Below are 22,107 nucleotides of genomic sequence, written 5' to 3' on the forward strand. Positions count from 1 at the left end.
GACAGTTTTATAGTAAGAGATAAAAGAAGGTAAATTTTCATTTAGTATGTTCAGTAAAATATCCAGTTGAAAATCTAGACAGGACATTGTCAGAGTATACATGAATTGGATATAAGAAAGAAAATATTGAAAGTCTAGGAGCATTAAAATACTACCTAAGAACTTTACCATTAATTACATCCAGGTTATTAATATTGAACAATAAGAAAATTTAAAAGTAGATTGTCTAGATGACAAGAAATAAGTCAAGATCTCATGAAATGACTTTTTTTCCCATATGAAGTTATTATAATTGTAAATCTACAATGCAGTAGAGACAGAGAGAACACCAGAGTGAGTGAGAGCAAGGCATCTTGTAGCTCACTATGAGATACATTTAAATACTCTAAGTAATTTCTCAGTCCATTTTGAGGAAGAAGTAAAATGATAAAACTGTCAAGTATCAGATTTAGTCCTTTGGTAGTAGTGATTTTGTTTTATTTTCTGTAATTAAAACTGTTTACTCATTTCCTGAGATTTTTCAGCAGGTATAAAAGTAGTTTAAGAAACTTAATTGTATTGAATATTTTTAGAATGATGTGATTTTTTTATTGCCATTCATTTGTTTTATTTGCATATTATGATGGCCTTGTCTATTTTCCAATTAGTTTCCCCTGTTTTTAGATATCAAGTGATTCTCACAGAAAAGTCTCAATGTATTTTATTATAGGTTTTATAAAAATGCTCTATCTAGCAGATAATTGCACATTCTAAGACACTTTTATAAGCTTTTACTTCATAGCCCATGAAGCTCAATATTTTGTGAATTTATAGTCCATGAAATAGAGAGCTGGTATTGCAAGAAGTTAAACCATTTAGATTTCAAAAATGAGTGTTAATTCTGAGATTCATTGTGCCATAGGCCAATTGTCTAATGAGTTTGAGAGTAATTTTATTTTTATATATTTAGGACTGACTCTATTACGCAAACAAATTTTTACTGGCTACAAAGTCTGAGACTAAAGAAGTTGGATAAAATGAGGAATAGGTTCTCATCTGTAATTTCAGTCACTATGGAGATAGGCACATTCCTGTATCCCGAGATTTATGTAACCCATGGTGAGGTTTGAGAAAACCTTGATCTACTGTTATTAAATATAAACAAATATAAGATGTATCAAAAGTAAAGTCAATAAAAATGCATCAACTCAAGTCCATAAAATCATGGAGTATTCAACAGAGTGGCTCTTATTTTGGATGAAGCCTAAATCTCTCTTCTAACCTATATGAAAGGAATTAATACCTGTGGAAAATATACATTTAACATTGACACAGATTTATAATACAGTGCATGGCTGAAAGGAATGTGCTCCTATTTATGTTCCATGAAACATGGAACTAGTTTTGCTACAAAGTAAAAATAACTCTGTGAAAGAGAACTCTGGATTTTTAAAAGTGAAACACTTTATTAAAGCAAGTTAAACATTTTGTTTTAATTTTATTGAAGTATAGTTGATTTATAATGTTGTGTTAATTTCTTCTATACAGCCAAGTGACTCAGATATACATACATATGTATTATTTTTCATATTCTCCATTATGGTTTGTCACAGAATATTGAATATATTTCCCTGTAGTATATAGTGTGACCTTGTTTATCCATCCTATATATAATATTTTGCCTCTGCAAACTATTGAGGCAGGATATCTTAGAGATCTAAGTGTGCTATGTGCAGGGCAAAGCTCTAAGAGGGTGACAGATGTTGTACTATCTCCCTAACCCATTTCACTATGGAACTCACTTTTCATAGAGCTTCACCTAGGAGTAGCATTCCATAGAACACATCAAATTAAATGGTGATGATGATTCTATGAATTCATTCACTTTCTGAGTATACAGACAAGGATCCTTCACAAATAAACATGATTCTCCTAGCCTTATAAAATTTGGGTTTAAAGGAGTTTTTTGGGCATAAACTGCATTGCTTCAGTTGCTTCAGTTGTGTCCGACACTTTGCAACCCTATGGACTGTAGGCCACCAGGCTCCTGTAGGCCACCAGGATACTCCAGGCAAGAATACTGAGAGAGTTGCCATACCGTCCACCAGGGGATCTTTCTAGCCCGGGGATCAAACCCTCTTCTCTACTATCTCCTGCATTGGCAGGCAGGTTCTTTACCACTAGTGCCACCTGGGAAGCCTTGAGGTTGTGAAAGTCACTCAGTCATGTCCAACTCTTCGCAATCCCATGGCTATACAGTTCATGGAATTCTCCAGGCCAGAATACTGGAGTGGGTAGCGTTTGCCTTCTCCAGGGGATCTTCCCAACCCAGGGATCAGACCTCAGTCTCCTGCATTGCAGGCAGATTCTTTACCAGCTGAACCACAAGGGAAACCCATAAGGGAAGGAAGCCTGGGGGAATATATTGAGAGGCTTTTTTTTTTTTTTTTTCCTTCTCAGCTCTTTCTATTCCATTTCATCCTTCATATTTGATCAGTCCATTATTGAAAAGTATTGTATTATGAACATATTATGTACATAAAATTATACTGAGTGCTGAGAGATAAATGAATTTATGGTCTGGTATCAGTTTTTCTGAGACTTACTATATGGTTCTACCATAGTTCAGTACTTCTGACATCATCTATTTGAACCACTCTAAGGCAGCAAGCAGAGCTAGGCTGGGCCTTCAGCACCCCTTGAATAACTTCACATACATAAGCTCGTTTGAAGTTTCCAGTACCTCTAAGAAGTAAGTCCTCTAAATATCCTGTTTTGCAGTGAGAGAGTGAAATCACAGAAGTCACAGAGCAAAGAAATTGCAGTCTGGATTCAAATCCAGCTTTCTGACTGGAATTCTGCCTCTTTATTTCCATATTTTCAGTATGTACAAGGCTCTAAAAACTAATTGAGTTAGCACGTGTATACCTGTGGCAGATTCATGTCGATATATGGCAAAACCCATACAATACTGTAAAGTTAAAAAATAAAATAAATAAATAAATAAAAATAAATAAAACAGAGTAAACATACAACAGAAAAAAAAAGAAAAGAATGAAGACTGAAGTTAGTTATCTATATTTCATAAATAGTTTTTCCATTTGTTAATTGTGTGACTACCTACACATTACCTAACTTCTTGGCTTCTGGTTATATAATTATGTTCATTATACTTTTTTTTATATGTCTATCTCAAAACAACAAAACATAGATTTTAAACTTTTTAAGGTAGGTTTTTTAGAAACAAATTGTTATTGGAGTTACAGAGATAAAAAAAAAATTATTTGGGATGAAAAGGGTATGCCAGGAAGTATTGAAAAAGAGATAAGGCCTCAGAATTCGCTTCCTTCCTTCCTCCTGCTACCTTAATAATAACTAAGCATATCAATAGGGATTAAAAGAATTCTCTCTGAAATACTTTGTCATTTTAATATTTTCAGATATGTAAAATTACTTCATATAATCTAGTATTAAACTGAGTGCTACTCTATTGCTAAATTAGTGAATCAAATCTGTTCCCCTACATTTCTTAGAATGCATAACTTTCAAATATTGTATCAATAATATCTAATGCCTATGACAGAGGAAAGATATATTCATTTTTATTGCATTCTTAATATTTATAGCTTTCATCATGCATGAGATTCATCTTCAGAATTCTAAACTGACTTAAACACAGTTCCTTCCACATGTTTTCATGTTTACTGAATTCTTTAAAAGATATCAAATATGTTAATATAGCTGAGATCTAAAAGAACAGAGATTTATTCATTATAAATTTAATTTTATTTGTTTCATTAGGTAAAACTATCCAAAACGTTCCTGAAAGTAGATTTCTAATGTATTGTCAAAGTAGATTTAATCTAATTTTCAATATTTCTGACATATTCAACACAATGGAAATAAATTCCAACAAAAAATTAAGAATTTCAGTTGGAAAATAAAATTAGTGGCTACCAGATCTCCTGTGTGTTTTTGGGGAGAATGGGTGGGGCTTACAATTAGTTTTACTGTAATTGTTACTTAGGTAATAATATAAACTTTATTTATATTAAGTTTTCAAATAAATAACATGCTTATCACTGAATATAAAAATAAGTGCATTTCAGAAAGAGTAAAGACACTGGATATCACTTAAAATTAGGGTATGGAATTGTTTAAATTACATGTATAATTTACATTATTCTTAAAGGCTTTCTTTGAGCATTTTTAGTCCACATTTATTTCTCCCTCTGTCAATCCTAATGTATAAATAACTCTTATAGGAACTCATTTAGTATATGAAATCTGTGAGATTATAATCACATGTAGTAACTTTAAAAGATATGGCCAACTTTACATTTTCCATTCTCAGAAACTAGTTATTCTCTATGGAAATGCTACACCCCTCATTCTGGTATCTGTGTTTGATAATACAAAAACAATTATACACCAACAAAATGTATATATTTATTTTGTATATTGTATAATTAAATATATAATATTTATATATGGCAAAAACGTACATAATACCATTTATTCTCACACACTATTATCTTAAGGAAAAACTTGCTTTTAGTAATATGGATTGATTACTTAGTATAGTCTTTGGTTTGCCATGAATTTTGACATTAAATTAAAATATGGATTAAAAAATTTTAAACAAACTGGGATCCCAAAGAGAATTTTTACTTCATCTTCCTCACCATCAACTCTTAGGGGCACAGAACTCTCAGGCCTCTGAGTGCAGGGCTTCTGTTCAGTAGCAATTAATAGGATGATCTGTGGATTTCTGTTCAGTACAAATTTGCTAATAAGAAGGGCAGTGGATTATGAAAAAAAAAATGGATCATGAATACATCTAATTAGGCCTTCATTTCTACTTCTAGAGTTGGAAATACAAAAGAGGTCAAGTTTTAGCACATGATATAAATGCCCACCCAGACACTAGCATGAACTTAAAGAGGACTAATTACAGGGGCTCAATTTGAAGAAAAGCAATGTGTAAGGACAGTCCATAAATTAAGAAGACAAAAGCAATAAATGGCATATACTGTAAATCTTAATTTTCTTTCATGTGGCAAAAATATATATGTTTCCAGGTCAAAGCAGTGGTTTGTAAAAATCTTGAAACCTCTTAGCTCTATGGAGGCTCTAACCTTTTGTCCACTGCCTTTTAAATTAATTCTGTGGGTTAATAGCCAAAAGTATGATGAGTTTTAGTTTTAAAATTAGTCCAGGTGTGGTTATGATAAACCTTCACTAATATATCTGGTTATGTGTATCTCATATCATTTAGGAATTGTTTCTTATGAAACTGATAGTAAAACTCATAGCCTCTTCCTGGAAGGGACACAATGTTTAATTAAAAATAGTATATTCAAAACTCTTTGCATCTACTTAGAGATCTTTCCAAGGCATACGCCGAGGTAACTCTTTTGTTTTTGTTCAGTTGCTAAGTCATGTTCGACTCTTTGTGACCCCATGGACTGCAGCATGCAGGCTTCCCTGTCCTTCACTATCTCCCGGAGTTTGCTCAAACTCATGTCCACTGTATCTATGATACCATCCAACCACTCATCATCTGTCATACCCTTCTGCTCCTGTCTTCAATCTTTCCCAGCATCAATGTAAATGTGTTGGCACTTTGCATCAGGTGTCCAAACTATTGGAGCTTCAGCATCAGTTCTTCCAGTGAATATTTAGGGGTGATTTCCATTAGGATTGACTGGTTTGATCTCCTTACTGTCCAAGGGACTCCTAAGAGTCTTCTCTAGCAACACAGCTGAAAATCATCTTCAGCATTCAGCCTTCTAATTTAGTTTGTACTGAAACTTTCTTTGTATGTAAGATTTGTCTACAAATTCAATGCTTTTGATATATATAGGATTATTCATGTTTATCTTTTATCTTGTTAGACTTTGGTAGTTTGTCTCTTTCAAGGAACTTATCCATTTTGTATAATTCATCAAATTTATTGGTTAAAAGTGTCTGTAATATTCCCCTAATATATTTAAAAGGAGGTGTGAGCACCCCTGGGAGGAGTCTACTGAATCTCGGTTCTGAAGCAAGTGAGTTCCAGAAAAACATGTACTTCTGCTTTATTGACTATGCCAAAGCCTTTGACTGTGTGGATCACAATAAACTGGAAAATTCTGAACGAGATGGAAATATAAGACCACCTTACCTGCCTGCTGAGAAATCTGTATGCAGGTCAAGAAGCAACAGTTAGAACTGGACATGGAACAGCATGCTGGTTCCAAATCCAGAAAGGAGTATAAAGGCTGTATGTTGTCACCCTGTTTATTTAAATTATATGCAGAGTACATCATGAGAAATGCTGGGCTGGAAGAAGCACAAGCTGGAATCAAGATTGCCAGGAGAAATATCAATAACCTCAGAAATGCAGATGACATCACTCTTATGGTAGAAAATGAAGAAGAACAAGGAACCTCTTGATGAAACTGAAAGAGAAGAGTGGAAAAGTTGATTTAAAACTTAACATTGAGAAAACTAAGAACACGGCATCCAGTCCCATCACTTCATGAAGGAAACAATGGAAGCAGTGAAAGACTTTTATTTTGGGGGGATCCAAAATCACTGCACATTGTAACTGCAGTCATGAAATTAAAAGACACTTGCTCCTTGGAAGAAAAGCTATGGCCAACCTAAACAGCATATTAAAAAGCAGAGACAAAAATAATAATAATAAAAAAATAAATAAAAAGCAGAGACAGTACTTTGCCAACAAAGGTCCATCTAGTCAATGCTATGGTTTTTCTAGTAGTCATGTATGGATATGACAGTTGGACTATAAAGAAAGCTGAGCACGGAAGAATTGATGCTTTTGAGCTGTGGTGTTGGAGTCTTGAGAGTCCCTTGGACTGTAAGGAGATCTAACCAGTCAATCCTAGAGGAAATCAGTCCTGAATATTCATTGGAAGGAGTGATGCTGAAGCTGAAACTCTGACACTTAGGCCACCTGATGTGAGGAATTGACTCATTTGAAAAGATGCTGAAGCTGGGAAAAATTGAAGGCAGGAGGAGAAGGGGACAATGGAGGATGAGATGATTGGGTGGCATCACCGTCTCAATAGACATGAATCTGAGTAAGCTCCAGGAGTTGGTGACGGACAGGGAGGCCTGGAGTGCTGCAGTCCATCGGGTGGCAAAGAGGTGGACATGAGTGATTGACTGAACTGAACTGAATATACTTAAAAACTGTATGGTAAGTTGATGACTTGTGTCCTTTTTTTGTTTCTTAATGTGTTTAACTGATTTATCAAGTTAGTAAACTTTTGGTTTTATATTTTAGTAGTCAGCCAATGACCTGTCAGAAGATTTTCTTAAATGAGTTGACGTAGTATATAGGCATGGGATCTGTTGTGAGTAGACACCTTCAAATTTAAGAAGTTTTCAAGTAAGTCTTAGCTTTCACTTTCTGCTTCTGGAGGTCCTAATTGTCAGCTAAAAGTGAGGGTTTTGAGCCCTCACTTTCCCAAGTCTTTTCTGGGCATACACACAACCCTGTGTATGAATGTATCTCTCATACTTTCAATAATATGTTGAAGTTTTTCAAAATCTGAAATTTGTAACTAGTTCACTGTGTATTTCCTTCTAATTTTGATCAGGCTCTTATTTGCTCCAACTGAAATGGTAGCCTTAGGCAGCTGTAATGTTATTGATTGAAGTAGATTGCTGTTGTTTTAAAAACACCATGGGAATGAGATTATTCCAGGAGTCCTTGAAAAGCAATTAGCTGTTCTCTGGGTATAGGAATATTAGCGTAGCTTCAAAAGAGGTCAGCCATCACCATTGGCTATAAGCCTGTTGCCTTTTCATGGCTACTACTTCATGGAGCTGAAGATATAGAGGAGAGGTGTACTTCTAAGTTAAAATAAACCTGAAGTTCTCACAAAGTTTACTAGTTTTCTTAGTAGTTTCCTTACTTTTAGCTCATTCTGTGCTAAGCCTTCAAGAATAATGTAAATTATACATATAATTTAAACAATTCCATACCCTAATTTTAACTAATATCCAGTGTCTTTACTCTTTCTTAAATGCATTAATTTCTAGATTCTAAAATAGCTCATTTTTATAACTTTGCTGATAACTTTGTTGTTTTTACCAGGGAGTCAACTTATTAAGGTTCTGTGAGTCCCACCTCTACAATCCCATATTTATTGACATTTTTATTGTATGTTTTTGTTTTATTTTCATATATGATCAAATAACATCTTTTTTTTTTTTCTTTATTTGGGTCTTGAGATTGTGTTAAGTGTTTTTGTTGTTTAGTCACTACTTCGTTTCTCATTCTTTTGCAACTCCAAGGACTGGAGCCAGCCAGACTCCTTTGTCCATGGGATTTTCCAGGCAAGAATACTGCATTGGGTTGCTGTTTCTTACTTCAACCCAGCATTGACCCTGTGTCTCCTGTTTTGGTAATTGGAATCCTTATACAATAGTTTAAAAGGTAAGTTTCAGATTGATAATTTTGTACAGTTTAATCCTGGTTTGTAAAAGAGATGTACGTACGTTACTGGTGCTTGTCATTAGGATATTGATTACTCAGAAAGTTTCTTCACAATTTGCATTTGTATATGTGTAATGTGTGCAAAAATTTATTAAAAATATCCAATGGCAAGCAAGGATGGATAATAATAATAATAATAATAATTCACTGATAATTTCCAATGTTTGTCATGTGATGAGTACTTCAACCTTCCTAATACCCCCAAGAGTTAAGTACAGTTGGTATACCACCGACAGCTAAATAAATTTACTTCTAAAGAAGTTATATGACTTAAATGGCCAGGAACATTTGAGTAAAAAACATATCTCAGGGAGTCTTGTTACATTAAACTTAAACTGAATTTAATGAAAACAATGTTAAACAAAGAGAAGAAAAGGGTAGGAAGGGAAGCAAGTTAAAAGATAGGAAATCCAAATAAAGTAATTTTTGCCTCAAAAAAAAAAAAAAAAAGAAAAGAAAAAGATATGGGATCAATTAATAAGAACAAATAGCAGAACTGAGTAAGCCTATTAAGGAAAGAGAAGTTTTAGGTAAGTCATTCCTGACAAACATGTGATAAGATGCTGACAGGATAGGCAGCATTTGAAAAGAGAAGCAAAGATTCAGAATGAGCTTATCCATGTGAAGTTGGAAATTTAGAAATATAGATCACATCATAAACTTGCTACTTGGTATCTTATATATTCTGAATTCTGACTGCAAAACCATGGATTAAGTGCAATTTCAATTTCAGTTGTAATTAATTTCATTTATCTTCAACTTCAGCCACTTTGTTTTATACTATTAATTATATCATAAAAGAAAACAAGGCTAATTAATGACACATAACACAAAAAATCACTTACTAGCTAGAAAAGCTAGTAAGTAGTGATCACTTAAGAATACAATTAAATATTAATTTAAAAATATTCTCATATATACATGAGAAAATTTATAATAAGTTCAGTTCAGTTCAGTTCAGTCACTCAGTCATGTCCAGCTCTTTGTGACCCCATGAATCGCAGCATGCCAGGACTCCCTGTTCATCGCCAACTTCCAGAGTTCACTCAAACTCACGTCCATCGAGTCGGTGATGCCATCCAGCTATCTCATCCTATGTCGTCTCCTTTTCCTCCTGCCCCCAACCCCTCCTAGCATCAGAGTCTTTTCCAATGAGTCAACTCTTTGCATGAGATGGCCAAAGTACTGGAGTTGCAGCTTTAGCATCATTCCTTCCAAAGAACACCCAGGGTTGATCTCCTTCAGAATGGACTGGTTGGATCTCCTTGCAGTCCAAGGGACTCTCAAGAGTCTTCTCCAACCTCACAGTTCAAAAGCATCAATTCTTCAGTGCTCAGCTTTCTTCACAGTCCAACTTTCACATCCGTACATGACCACTGGAAAAACCATACCCTTGACTAGATGGACCTTTGTTGGCAAAGCAATGTCTCTGCTTTTGAATATGCTATCTAGGTTGGTCATAACTTTCCTTCCAAGAAGTGAGTGTTTTTGAATTTCATGGCTTCAGTCACCATCTGCACTGATTTTGGAGCTCAAAAAAATGAAGTCTGACACTGTTTCCACTGTTTCCCCATCTATTTCCCATGAAGCGATGGGACCAGATGCCACGATCTTCATTTTCTGAATGTTGAGCTTGAAGCCAAGTTTTTCACTCTCCTCTTTCACTTTCATCAAGAAGCTTTTTAGTTCCTCTTCACTTCCTGCCATAACAGTGGTGTCATCTGAATATCTGAGGTTACTGATATTTCTCCCGGCAATCTTGATTCCAGCTTGTGCTTCTTCCAGCCCAGCATTTCTCATGATGTACTCTGCATATAAGTTAAAAAGCAGGGTGAGAGTATACAGCCTTGACGTGCTCCTTTTCCTATTTGGACCAGTCTGTTGTTTCATTCCAGTTCTAACTGTTGCCTTCTGACCTGGATATAGGTTTCTCAAGAGGCAGTTCAGGTGGTCTGGTTTTCCACAGTTTATTGTGATCCACACAGTCAAAGGCTTTGGCATAGTCAAAGGCTTTGGCATAGTCAATAAAGCAGAAATAGATGTTTTTCTGGAACTCTCTTGCTTTTTCTATGATCCAGCAGATGTTGGCAATTTGATCTCTGGTTCCTCTGCCTTTTCTAAAACCAGCTTGAACATCTTGAAATTCACGGTTCACGTATTGCTGAAGCCTGGCTTGGAGGATTTTGAGCATCACTTTACTAGCGTGTGACATGAGTGCAACTCTGTGGTAGTTTGGGCATTCTTTGGCATTGCCTTCCTTTGGGATTGGAATAAAAACTGACCTTTTCCAGTCCTGTGGCCACTGCTGAGTTTTCCAAATCTGCTGGCATATTGAGTACAGCACTTTCACAGCATCATCTTTCAGGATTTGAAATAGCTCCACTGGAATTCCATCACCTCCACTAGCTTTGTTCATAGTGATGCTTTCTAAGGCCCACTTGACTTCACATTCCAGGATGTCTGGCTCTAGTAATTTAAACAATTAATTATGGGACTGAAAATAAGCTCAGTGTTTACCTGAAATTATTACTGTCTATTTTATTAATACTTCATATAGATTTTACTTTCGTCAAGACACTCATAAAATATCCTAATCAAAACTTGAATGACCTTATTATTTGCATATGTTAACTAAATATACATTATTAGAAACAAGAGATAAAAATGATTTGTACATTTTAAAAATAATTTCTAATATATGAACACACTGGAGAAAATACTTAGTTATCAGATACCATTGTACTAAATATTTGGGGTAATTATAATCAATTTTAACTGTATTTTGAATGCATCACAAAATCATTGTTTTGCTTGTATAAGTACAAAGATCAAAAACATTCTAAACAAAATAATAAACATAACTTGCTAACTAAAATGAAAAATTCTGTGACTTAATTGATGGAAAAATAATACATTCTGTTTTCTCTTTGAATGCTTGACAGATTGTCACCATAGTAACTAATAGATACATCAGGAGAAAATCATTGAAATATATGTTCTTGCAGGTGACTTCTAATCTCACATCTTTCAGCTGCCTTCACACTTATGGGAATCAAAACAAACATTAGTTAAAAAAAAAAGGAAGTTTCATTTGAAAAGCATTGCCTTTCAAATAGTATTGACTTGTTAAATTTGCATATAGCCAAAGTGGTAAATATGCATTTAGCCTTTAATCTGTAATATCAGTTCCTGCCTATTTAATTGCAATGGAACAATATTCCCTAGTTAGTGTATTTTCTCTTATGTGAAAGTAGTTATTTCTAACTACGCATACAAAAGTTTTTATATGAAAATCTTCCTTTCTAACACATAGAGGTTTATCTGGTGTTCATGTGTGTGTATATGTGTGTATGTGTTTGTAGATTTCTAGAAGTAAGTCTAAAAGACTGTGAATTGAGACATCATCATAACTGATGGGCAAAAAATAAAATATTTCAATAAAGAGCACTTTGTAATTTCCTAATACTATTAATTGCTGTCATTTTTACTTATATTTAAGGCAGCAAATTAGATATTGTATCCACATTTCCTGAACGAGAATAATGCTATTCAGAAACATTAAGTAACTTGACAACTACTTACATCTAATAATCAGTGAGACTGGAATGCCAAATCATGTCTGTCTATCAAGCTAAAGATTTTCCAGTGCAATGTAATGTTAGTTTCTTATTACACATAGAAACCATTGGGTAAATTGGCAGTGTATCAGGCAGGGAAGCTGTGGTTGAGGTGATTGTTGTTGTTCAGTCGCTCAGTTATGTCCAACTCTGTGACCCCATGGACTGCAAGACACCAGGTTTCCCTGTCCTTCACCATCTCCTGGAGCTTGCTCAAATTCATTTCCATAGACTTGGTGATGCCATCCAGCCATCTCATCCTCTGTCATCCCCTTCTCCTGCCTGCAAACTTTTTCAGCATCAGGATCTTTTCTAACGAGTAAGCTCTTCACATTAGGCTGCCAAAGTATTGGAGTTTCAGTTCAGCATCAGTCCTTTCAATGAATATTCAGGATTGATTTCCTTTAGGATTGACTGGTTTGATCTCCTTTCTGTCCAAGACACTTTCAAGAGTCCCTTGGTTGATGGTAATTTTACTCTAAAATCCATAGTCTTCCTCCATATGGAAATATTTGATTGGCCAAAAAGTTCATTTGGATGTTCATAACATCCATAAGATGTTATGGAAAGACTTGAACAAACTTTGTGGCCAACCATCTTCCCCCAATTTTAGCTAGGCACTTGACTGGTCCTTACTATTTGTCAGCTTTTCTTATATCTATGAGTTGTAGCATGATTAAATTCAGAGCAATGACAAATGAGCAGAAATGATCTATATAACTTTTGAGACTTCTCAAAAAAGATGATACTTTCCCAAGGCCTTCTATATGTTGTTGTCTTTGTGGGTTCATATAGATGTAGAGGGAAGCTAGTTTCAAAGATTACAGTCAAAAGAATACTGGTTTCACAGGATGTCAGGAATTCAGATGTCCAAATAACCTTGTGATTGAAACAAGTTTGGCAGTCTTGGAGTTTTCATGATTGGGCTTCCCAGAGGGAAAGAGAGAATAAACTTCTTTTTTAGTTACTATATTTGCAATACTCTTTATTAAAAGAGCTCGAGTTTTACCCTAAATAATCTAGAAAGTGAAGTCGCTCAGTCATGTCCGACTATTTGCAACCCCATGGACTGTAGCCTTCCAGGCTCCTCCGTCCATGGGATTTTCCAGGCAAGAATACTGGAGTGGGTTGACATTAGACTCTCATTAAAAACTTATTTCAGTTTGGTGTTTCCTAGTTATCTGATACCTAAAACAATTTTATTCACATGATACATTTTAAAGAATCCATTACTGATTTAAATTAACCTTATACCTTTTTCAGAGAAGACAATGGCACCCCACTCCAGTATTCTTGCCTGGAAAATCCCATGGATGGAGGAGCCTGGAAGGCTGCAGTCTGTTGGGTTGCTGAGGGTCGGACACGACTGAGCGACTTCACTTTCAGTTTTCACTTTCATGCATGGGAGAATCCCAGGGACAGGGGAGCCTGGTGGGCTGCCATCTATGGGGTCACACAGAGTTGACAGGACTGAAGTGACTTAGCAGTAGCAGTATACCTTTTTAATAATAGAAAAAGAAATTCATAATAATAGAAATGAAATTTATAATCCAGTTATTCTTATAATAATCAAATATAAAGGATAAGAGAGGTAACTGAATTTAAAAGCAAGTTCAGAGTTCCATAGCAACCAAAGCTAAAAGTGAAGCAATATGGATTCCTTAGCTTTTGTTGTCCAGTAAAAAAAAAAAAAAAGCATAGCAGTTCATCATCAATAACAATCATTTTCTTAGCTTAGAATTCTGAGAAAATTTTATTTCACTGAGTTTTATGCTAGAAATAGTTAACAATATAATTGATTATTCCATGCATAGCATTTTTACAAAATGCAGGGATACTGGATGGATGGCCATTTCTTATTTTGACTCTGGAGGGTAAATTCTTAGGATGAACTTGGGTAAGAGTCCAGTTTACAGTGCCCTTTCAATATATGAATCCTATAGAGGGTGGACTTTTTTCATGTTTGCAATCTTATTAAAGCCAAATTAATTGATTACCTTTGGGTAATTAATATATTGCTTTTCTGCATATGAAAATTGATTTGTATTTGTATTTTCTTTTCTTAAAATCAGTATTTTATATAGATTCAAATAACATTGAAAAACAGGTAACAGAGTTTAAATGTAACATATACTTTGAAGAAATTGAGAGATAACAAAGAAGTTCCTTCTGTTTAGATTATTTATTGATTATTTGATATTAAAATGAAAAAATGAAAACTTAAACACTTTAGCAAATATGAACTTCATGAAAATTTATGTAGGCAGTGACATGAAAGCTGATGGTAATTATAATTTAAAATAAAATTTATTATCCTCGCAAGGAAAAATTCACTTGATTTAGGTAATTCAGCCAAATTGATGTTATTATTTTTAATCTTTGTTTCTTCTAGAATAATTTTGTTTTACTTTAAAATCTGACAATAATGAAAGAATAGTGATTTAGAATGATAATGAACTACCATCTTTGGAGCACTGATTCTTAGAATGTCCACAAATTAGTGTTGGTGGTCAAATTCTAAAGACTATGGATATTTAGATAACTTTTATATATGTAGGTACAAATTGCTAAATTTAGCAAGGCCCATTGTCATCCAGCCAAAGATGGAGAAGCTCTATACAGTCAGCAAAAACAAGACCAGGAGCTGACTGTGGCTGAGACCATGAACTCCTTATTGCCAAATTCAGACTGAAATTGAAGAAAGTAGGGAAAACCACTAGACCATTCAGGTATGACCTAAATCAAATCCCTTATGATTATACAGTGGAAGTGAGAAATAGATTTAAGGGCCTAGATCTGATAGATAGAGTGCCTGATGAACTATGGAATGAGGTTCGTGACATTGTACAGGAGACAGGGATCAAGACCATTCCCATGGAAAAGAAATGCAAAAAAGCAAAATGGCTGTCTGGGCAGGCCTTACAAATAGCTGTGAAAAGAAGAGAAATGAAAAGCAAAGGAGAAAAGGAAAGATATAAACATCTGAATGCAGAGTTCCAAAGAATAGCAAGAAGAGATAAGAAAGCCTTCTTCAGCAATCAATGCAAAGAAATAGAGAAAGACAACAGAATGGGAAAGACTAGAGATCTCTTCAAGAAAATCAGAGATACCAAAGGAACATTTCATGCAAAGATGGGCTTGATAAAGGACAGAAATGGTATGGACCTAACAGAAGCAGAAGATATTAAGAAGAGATGGCAAGAATACACAGAAGAACTGTACAAAAAAGATCTTCATGACCCAGATAATCACGATGGTGTGATCACTGACCTAGAGCCTGACATCCTGGAATGTGAAGTCAAGTGGGCCTTAGAAAGCCTTACTACGAACAAAGCTAGTGGAGGTGATGGAATTCCAGTTGAGCTATTCCAAATCCTGAAAGATGATGCTGTGAAAGTGCTGCACTCAATATGCCAGCAAATTTGGAAAACTCAGCAGTGGCCACAGGACTGGAAAAGGTCAGTTTTCATTCCAATCCCAAAGAAAGGCAATGCCAAAGAATGCTCAAACTACCACACAATTGCACTCATCTCACACGCTAGTAAAGTAATGCTCAAAATTCTCCAAGCCAGGTTTCAGCAATATGTGAACCGTGAACTTCCTGATGTTCAAGCTGGTTTCAGAAAAGGCAGAGGAACTAGAGATCAAATTGCCAACATCCGCTCGATCATGGAAAAAGCAAGAGAGGTCCAGAAAAACATCTATTTCTGCTTTATTGACTATGCCAAAGCCTTTGACTATGTGGTTCATAATAAACTGTGGAAAATTCTTCAAGAGATGGGAATACCAGACCACTTGACCTGCCTCTTGAGAAATTTGTATGCAGGTCAGGAAGCAACAGTTAGAACTGGACATGGAACCACAGACTGGTTCCAAATAGGAAAAGGAGTTCGTCAAGGCTGTATATTGTCACCCTGTTTATTTAACTTATATGCAGAGTACATCATGAGAAACGCTGGACTGGAAGAAACACAAGCTGGAATCAAGATTGCTGGGAGAAATATCAATAACCTCAGATATGCAGATGACACCAGCCTTATGGCAGAAAGTGAAGAGGAACTCAAAAGCCTCTTGATGAAAGTGAAAGTGGAGAGTGAAAAAATTGGCTTAAAGCTCAACATTCAGAAAACGAAGATCATGGCATCCGGTCCCACCACTTCATGGGAAATAGATGGGGAAACAGTGGAAACAGTGTCAGACTTTATTTTGGGGGGCTCCAAAATCCCTGCAGATTGTGACTGCAGCCATGAAATTAAAAGATGCTTACTCCTTGGAAGGAAAGTTATGACCAACCTGGATAGCATGTTCAAAAGCAGAGACATTACTTTGCCAACAAAGGTTCATCTAGTCAAGAGTATGGTTTTTCCTGTGGTCATGTATGGATGTGAGAGTTGGACTGTGAAGAAGGCTGAGCACCGAAGAATTGATGCTTTTGAACTGTGGTGTCAGAGAAGACTCTTGAGAGTCCCTTGGACTGCAAGGAGATCCAACCAGTCCATTCTGAAGGAGATCAGCCCTGGGATTTCTTTGGAAGGAATGATGCTAAAGCTGAAACTCCAGTACTTTGGCCACCTCATGCAAAGAGGTGACTCATTGGAAAAGACTCTGATGCTGGGACGGATTGGGGGCAGGAGGAGAAGGGGACGACAGAGGATAAGATGGCTGGATGGCATCACCGACTCGATGGATGTGAGTCTGGGTAAACTCCAGGAGTTGGTGATGGACAGGGAGGCCTGGCGTGCTGCGATTCATGGGGTTGCAAAGAGTCGACACAACTGAATGACTGATCTGAATGATCTGATTGTTATCCAGTGCATCCTCACGTCTCTTACCATGCTGAAGGATGTGTTTGACTACGAGTATCTCTTTTCTTCTGAATCTCATCATTTATCCCCCACATAAGCCTAAAGTATCTTTTTGTTTTGCATTCTTATAGTTTACCTCATACAATCTTGGGCTTCCCTGGTGGCCCAGAGGGTAAAGAATCTGCCTGCAATACAGGCAACGTGGGTTCGATCCCTGGGTTGGGAAGATCCCCTAGAGGAGGGCTTGGCAATCCCCTCCAATATTCTTACCTGGAGAATCCCCATGGACAGAGGATCCTGGCAGGCTACAGTCCACGGGGTTGCAAAAAGTCAGACATGGATATCATTTTCATATTTGGCAAAACTAATACAATTATGTAAGGTTTAAAAATAAAATAAAATTAATTAAAAAAAAAAAAGTCAGACATGGATGAATGACTAAGCACACCCAACACATAGTCATTTATTGTATACTTAAATTGTCTTTGCTTTTGTTTGTCTGTAATTTTTCAGGCTTCAGTATGATATTTTTCATGGGCTTTCCTGCTAGCCCACCTGGTAAAGAATCTGCCTGCCATGCAGAAGACCCCAGTTCGATTCCTGGGTCAGGAAGATTCACTGGAGAAGGGATAGGCTACCCATTCCAGTATTCTTCGGCTTCCCTATTACAAATTACAAGCATACTTGTTCTTATTCTAGGTTCTCCCATGTTAAAAATTTAAGTGTATTCTGCTACTTTTCTTTCATTTTATCTTTATTTCTTTGAATTTTGATCTTTGTTAACTTCTTATACTAAATATTTTGTATCTTTATTTATGTATTTATTTTCTTTGGAGAATATGAACTGTATCATGCATTCTTCTCAATAGTAAGTTAATATTTTGTCTGGAACCTTGACCTTTTTTCATGAAATATTCCATTGACTTTTTATGGAATGTTCAATATTCCATTGAATATTGAATGGAATGTTCAATATTCCATTGAAATATTTCAATTACTTTTTATAGCAGTATAATTTCACTAAAGATGCCTAGCTTGGCTTTCAGGTATCTTTTATCTCACTATCTGGGTTCTAACAGATAATGTAAAGTTGATCAGCCTATATATAAAGTTTGAGTTATTTTTTATCTGAATGCATTCCATTGCTTTCACTTAAATAGAAGCTCATTTGCCAATGTGTATCTATTTTTATTCTTTCATTCCTCCTGGGCAACCTACACCTTACCAGTTTTGAGGAATAAATGGTTGATTTTCTGTTCGCCCCTCCATAATTTACTCCCTAGAGGACTGTTGTCTTTGTCACAGAAATAATAAGTTTTCAGAGTCTATTTAAGGGTTTCATAAGTGAAGGTGAAGAACTGGGCTGCCTTTTCTATTTTTATGAATGAAGGTGCACTCAAACACTAGCTAAAACACCTAAATGAGATATATTTTACCCATCAGTCTCCCAAATCCTGTCCCCTTTCTCAAGTGTTCACTATATGTATATTAAAGTTTAAATAATTGTCACAAATATGGACATGACACAGAGGTTCTTACTGTTGATTGTTCAAATCAGTCACTTTTGTCAAATTACTATATATCAGTATAATTTAGAATTTATTATGAATTCCATGCAGCTATCAGCCTGTGTTACTCTGAGTACATATTTCCATGGTATACATTTGACCTTTGAGTATGCAAAGCACGTAAGTGTACAGTCTGCAGGGGCTCTCCATTGTGACATAGGTATTTTTCAGCATTAGAAATGTGAGGAATATAATGTGTTCTTATCACCTCAAATATCCTGACAAATAGTGAAAAGTAAAATCAATTAAGTATACTAGCCTATCTTAGTGGAAACCTACTCCATGAAACATTAGTAATTAAGCTGTTAATAGCCTCTATCTTAAAAAAATCATTAATCAAAATTTCCTATTCATGTAATTTAAAGAGATTTTATACTCTCCTGTCTTTCTTGCAGATTGAGACTGTTTATTAATATAGGAAAATTACCTTTAGTCTGAAATAATTTCTCAAAATCTTTAATTAGACTTAAAATATTATTAAAACCTGTTTGCCACATAATACCTAGTTACTCATGATAGCACAGTCTTGAGAAATGGCCTGAGAAGTGTTACAAATAATAGTGCTCATTTAAAAAAAACAAATCATTACACAGCTAAGCTCAATGTCTTTCATAGTACTCACAGGTGTATGATAATGATCGAGAAATATTTTTGAGTGGCTAATGAATGCTTGGCATTTTACAAATCTATATCTACTTATTTATCTCTATATTTTATTATTTTTACAATTTATTAGGCACATCAAACCATATATCACATATGCAGAATGAAAAACTGAGTTAATTGTTTTCATGATTAAAGTATCTCATGAGATATCCATGAGTAACAATTTTAGTGTGCACCTTCTCTTAGTTTGCATTATGTTGAAATTTTTCGTAATTCACCATTTCACTTCGAGTATATGGACTCTGTTTAAGCATATAATATGTTGTATTTATTATACTTTTTATTTGTTATTAAATACTATTTAAGTGCTAGGTTTCATAAATAATATAATGGACAGTGTACATGCCTGATTACCCTATCTTAGTGAATTTCTCTAAGTTTTAGAATGTATGTATGCTACAATTTGCATTTTGATTTCAGCAAAGGAAAAGGCAAAAGACGTAGTTGAATACAACATTTAACAAGATTATGGTTTATTACAGAAGCAGAGGAACTGATCTCTGATACTAAATTCTCTGAGGAATACTAAAAGTAAGAGAAGCACATTAATATTAAAGCCATTTAAACAAGTTTCAAACAGCTGTAAAAGATCTAAATACCTTTTTATTTCTTTGCTGAAGGAGTGGGATAGTAGATCAGTGACCTTCATTATTAACAACACAGAGATTCCTTCTTCTAGACCCTACTGAATATATCAAAAAGTCATGAACTTATAATAACCAGGTCCAAACCTTTTGTAAGTAAATTAATCACAGTTTTAAAATAGTGAAGTTAATATGAAATATTTTATTTCAAAATAGTTTTTAATGTAGAAGACAATTTTAGAAATAGAATTAAATGGAACCAAAAATAATTCAAAATGCTTTTTTCTTTTTCTATCTTTTTAAAGTAACTTTCTTAGAACTTTATATATATAACAGGACTTCCCAGGTGATGCTAGTGGTAAAGAATCTGCCTGCCAAAGCAGGTGATGCAAGAGATGGGGTTCAATCCATGAGTAGGGAAGATCCCCTGGAATAGGAAATGGCAACCTGCTCCAGTATTCTTCCATGTAAAAATTCCAGGGACAGAAGAGCCTCATGGGCTATAGTCCATAGGGTTGCAAACAGTGGGGCATGACTGACTGACTGAACACACACATACAATAATATTTATTGACATATTTATGTACATTGGTGTGACAAGGTATATTTTAGAAGTATCTTAAAGCAGTGCTAAATCGCTTCAATTGTGTCTGACTCTGCGTTCCTGTGGATTGTAGCCCTCCAGGCTCTTCTGTCCATGGGATTTTTCAGGCCAGAATACTGGAGTGGGTTGCCATTTCCTTCTCCAATCTTTAAGCAGTGGAATAGATCAACTTAAAGTAGGAGATATACTCAATAATTTTAAAGTCATCTTTTCTCTAACAACAGCAATATATGTAAGTGAGTGAGTGAGTGAGTGAAGTCGCTCAGTCCTGTCTGACTCTTTGTGACACCATGAACTGTAGCCTACTGGGCTCCTCCCTCCATGGGATTCTCCAGGCAAGAGTGCTGGAGTGGGTTGCCATTTCCTTCTCCAGGGGATCTTCCCGACACAGGGATCGAACACAGGTCTCCCACATTCCAGGCAGAGGCTTTAACCTCTGAGCCACCAGGGAAGCCCAATATATGTAAACTATTTTATAAACACATTTTGGTCATTCTCAACTTTCAGTGAAATGTTTTGATGGGACATTTAAGTCAATTTAATTGAATTTTAGATGTAGCATTTTGACGTATATAACCAAGGCACGTATTCATAGAATGATGCAATGGTCAGGAAGTATTCTTTAAGAATTTAGGCTCTGGTAGGACATATTAATGAGATATACTTAAGCATGATTGATTCATCCACTGATTAAGCTTGTCCTCAGGTTCAGTGTGTATGTGTGTGTGTGTGTGTGTGTGTGTGTGTGTGTGTACACTTATGTGTACATTGTGTCCAACACAAAAATATCTAATTTTTCATATTAATAGAATGTACAGCCCTATGTGTCTTCATAAGTCTTCCCAGGTGGCTCTAGTGATAAAGTACCTATCTGCTAATACAGGAGACTTAAAAGACATAGTTTTCATGGGGTCACAAAGAGTTGGACACGACTGAGCGACTGAACTGAACAGAACTGAAAAGACATGCGTTAGATCCCCGGATTGGAAAGATATCCTGGACCTACTCCAGTATTCTTGCCTGGAAAATACCATAGACAGAGGAGTCTGGTGGGTTATCGTCCATAGCATCACAGAAGCGAAAATGACTGAAGTATGACTTAGTACATATGTGTTTTCATAATTTATAGACCAAAGGGACTATTTTATTGTTAGTTTTAAAATATCCTCTAAAGAAGCTTATTATTTAACCTGGGACCCAATTTAACTATGGTACATTTGTCAATTAAGGATGTAAAACAAAAAATATGTTAACATATTCAGTAAAATTTTAAAGGATTTTTGAGAGAGAAGTCAATTTGTACCAAGACAGTTCACAAAATATACAAAGGATGTTATCTGGAAAAATTAACCTCATTTTTTGTTCTTCTTCTTCTTCTTCTTCTTCTTTTTTTTTTTTTTTTAAGAAAGCAACTGATATATGTTCTGAGAGTTTGGGGAGCAAAAGTAGCTGCCTGGTTATAGCATTATGCATTTGAGTGAAGAAAATGCAATCAGAATATTTCCACAAATCAAATGCTAGGTTAATCAAGTTAAGTTCTTTCTTATCATAAACCTCATTTTTCTTTGTGGTACTCTCAAAGGGAAAATTTCCGGTGATTTTTAGCCATTGATTCAACTGCCCTCCCCACTGAAATGATCTACATGGAACATTCTCCTTAGAGAGTGATGATCCAAAACTGTCCTCCCTAAATTTATCCTGTCCCTACCAAAAGAACATATCTGCTCATCTCCAGTTCTATGGTCCAATTACTTTCATCTCCCAATGCACAC

The sequence above is a fragment of the Bos javanicus genome, chromosome 2, assembly GCF_032452875.1.
Source record: "Bos javanicus breed banteng chromosome 2, ARS-OSU_banteng_1.0, whole genome shotgun sequence".
Taxonomy (NCBI): domain Eukaryota; kingdom Metazoa; phylum Chordata; class Mammalia; order Artiodactyla; family Bovidae; genus Bos; species Bos javanicus.